The 3,432-nt window shown below is 32.5% G+C and overlaps 1 long non-coding RNA gene across 1 annotated transcript; it reads right to left on the reverse strand.

Annotated features, from left to right (window-relative positions):
- Positions 1–233: 233 nt before the first annotated feature.
- LOC116551344 lies at positions 234–2,837 on the reverse strand. The gene is made up of 2 exons (XR_004268866.1): positions 2,755–2,837; positions 234–1,736 (listed from the first exon to the last, which is right to left on the reverse strand). It is a non-coding gene; the product is annotated as an uncharacterized LOC116551344 (long non-coding RNA).
- Positions 2,838–3,432: the final 595 nt, after the last annotated feature.

A 3,432-nucleotide genomic window follows, 5' to 3' on the forward strand; every position in this document is an offset into this window, starting at 1 on the left:
TTCTGGATATTAGCCCTCGGATAGATAGATTGCAAAATTTTCTCACATTCTGTAGGTGGCCTTTTTGATTACAGTTTCTTTTACTGTGCAGAAGCTCTTTAGTTTAATTAGATCCCATTTATTAATTGTGACTGTTGTTGCAATTGTTTTTGGTGTTTTAGTCATGAATTCTTTGCCCATGCCTATGTCCTGAATAGTATTTGTATAATTAAAAGATTTTAAACAATATATGAATAATTATGTAAACATTTTATTATTATGATAAATGCAGTGTTTGAATAGGAGGTAATTCCCAGTAAATAGGAAGTAAATGGAACAGAAGAGAGGCCTCAGAAATAACTCATTTACTTGATATTTAAAATTAAAAATAACAATTCAAATAAAAAGACAAGCTATATGGTAAGAATGATTTTATCATGCTGATTTTGATTGCCATAAAGCATTACACTAATAATATTACTACCACTGCTACTACTACTAAGTACACAAAAAGAGATATTTAATTGGGCCTATTTCTTAATGGTGATATAGTATTTCGTTATCCACTACCACTCAGTTGGGTTATTAAATATCACTTTGTCTAGCCTTCCAAAACTATTTATGAATCTAATCATTTTATCCTGGTTCATAATATATTACTGAGGCTCAGAGCTTTTCCTAAAAAGAGCACCAAAAATTGGTTATAATTCTCTCCCAACTGTGTGAAAATCTCAGTCAGAAAAGGAATTTGATTTCTCCTTAATGAGGGAGTAAAATAGCATACAGAGATGTCTTAGCATGCCCATCCTGTCATGATGATGCTCACTCTCTGAAAGACCTCCTGTGTCCACAAGGCTCCCCAGTGCATTTTGGAGTTTTCGTCCTGATAGTCAATGTTCTGCTCTTGAGGCTGGTGTTCATATTCAGTTCTTGGGCTGTTATACACCTTTCAGTTTGGATTTCTTATGTGGAAAACACAGAAATTTTGGGTTTGGAGATTATAACTCAACATTGCTGTCTAATTTATCTTCCATTTGGGGAAATCAAAAATTTCAATTTGTTTTCTGCCTGAATTGATAGTGACTTATGGAAACTGAGATGAGACTATGGGGCCATATTTGTTTTGCTCACCATGTAAAACTAAGAAAGTATTCATTGGTGTTTAATCATTGCTAAAGCATCCTAATGTTTTGCACAGATTGATTGTAATCAAAATAGCTTATAATAGGAAAGCAATGACTTAGCAGATAGTTGAACTACCTTTATTATAGGAAACAATGTCCCTTAGAAAGAAGTTAAAATTATATCTAAACCTATATGAAGGAGTGTGATAGGATATTAAAATGGAAGATTGAGCTGAAACAAAAATTGCGTATTTGGAAGTGAATAGCTACCGGAAAATATTTCAATATATATTCTTTATTAAAACTTCTGAAGCTAGGCTAAGCTGAGTTACAGAACATAATAGCAACTATTTCAGTTTCCCTTGCTTTTAGGCATAGCAAGATAAACAGGCTCTAGTAAATGGAATGAATCAATAACTGGAATTGTGTAGCTTCTGGAAAGTGTTCTTAGTGGGAGATAACATTTTTTCTCCTCATTGATGGATTTTCATATTCTCACTCTGTAGACTTTTCATGTGGTCTGAAATCTGTCATGCATTTTGTGGGTGTTACACTGGTGGCCAGTTCCAGATGCAGATGTCATTATGATTCCAGCCAATGAGGGCTACATTTACGTAGATGTCGACTAGGTACCTTGTGACATATTACAAGAGATATATTAAGTCCCAACTTCATTTTTCTGGGGCATTGTGGCAGTTATTACATTTCCTTCTAGCTGGGGTGCCTTTGGAAACGCTATCAGATTCTGTCACTTTCTGCCTCTACTTTTCTCTGACTCTCTTCTTTTCCTTTCAGAACTCTGGTTCTAATACACACTTAGAGTTTTCCTTATTCTGTCCATATTTTATGAACTCCCCCTTCCCAGATTCTGTAGTTGAAATAAATAATCTAGAATGTTTTGGAAACATTTCCTGACAATTATTGTTGCCATTTTATATCCCCCAGGGTTCATTTACTTATTGGAAACTTATTTAATAAGCTAATTTTAGTGAAATTTTTATCAGCTGTTATTGGACAACTATACATTAGTTTCTAGATAACATTATAATGCTACTTTAGTCTTTATGTTCATTAAAAATAAAGGTCAGATTAAATAGTGTGAACATTTTAGAACACAGGCTTATCAGCAGAGAGAATTAAATACCTCTTAATTTTTTTACAAAGGGATGGTTATCTTCTGCCCATCTGTATGTCCAGAACTGCTATAAAATATGTGCAAATTAATGTAATAAATTTACAATATGAATTATCTTGCAAATGTGTATATACACAAACACATAAATTGACCTTCACCTCAGGACAGATCCATTACTCTATAAGTATTGAATTCTCATGCTTCATGTATACAGTGTTGACTGTTATTGCGGAAAAAGTCAAAGAGAACAGGTCCTTGTTTGGCAAACTAGATGACAGGAGGAATACTCAGTTCACTGTGACAAAGTAGGCAGTTCTAAGATAAATAGCTCCTAGCAATGCTTTGGAAGGGAAATTTTCCTTAGATGGCTCTATAGAAACTCTGTGAACAAGCTGCTATATCTTTTACAAATCTGCCAGCTACTTTTTATGAGCTTCAGTTGCTCTTTATGACTACAGTAAAAGGAGAGTAGAAGCCATGTGTATATCCCATGGTCCCCGAAGCAAGCATCCTTACACAGAAAAGGTCATGAGATCTTTGGATGTTCTTTTCCTTCAGCTGCTGGATGCTCTCTTAATTCTTGTTGTGACACCATTTTATTGTGCGTATAATAATAAAGTATGTGTGAAATATGTTTGACCGATTTCAGTATTGTTAATCTAATAATTGGCAACATAGTATATCTACTATTAAGAAAGAATAAACAAATCAATAAGAAAATGAAAATGTTAAATAATCCATTCAATTTGATAGACGCCTTGTCATTTAGATATGTATTTGTTAACAGTGTAGTCTTAAAATATCTTCCACCTTTAAGCATAAATTTGATATAAATTTTAAAGGACAGTTAAAACAACACCATGTATATAAAAATATCAACTCATATTTTATAACAGTGATAGATTTATAAAATTTGTACCTTAAATTCTACATCAGTGTAGATATTCTCATAATTTTTTTCTCCATAGACTTTTTACCAAACTATAGTTTGCCATTAAAAACGTAGATATAAGCAATTTCAAAAAATTTTATTAATGTCCTTCATAGTTACTATGTGTCATAATATATTGTTTAAATAACATGTAAGAACTATGTCTTTCGGCGTTTAATTCCAAAAATTGGCATGGTTACTTTAAAACTTTTTGTATTTTAGGGACAATGTGTCTTAATTTACTAATATTTATTTCTTTGACA

Source organism: Sapajus apella, unplaced genomic scaffold (genome assembly GCF_009761245.1).
Source record: "Sapajus apella isolate SASKATOON/1434 unplaced genomic scaffold, GSC_monkey_1.0 scaffold9, whole genome shotgun sequence".
NCBI classification, from domain to species: domain Eukaryota; kingdom Metazoa; phylum Chordata; class Mammalia; order Primates; family Cebidae; genus Sapajus; species Sapajus apella.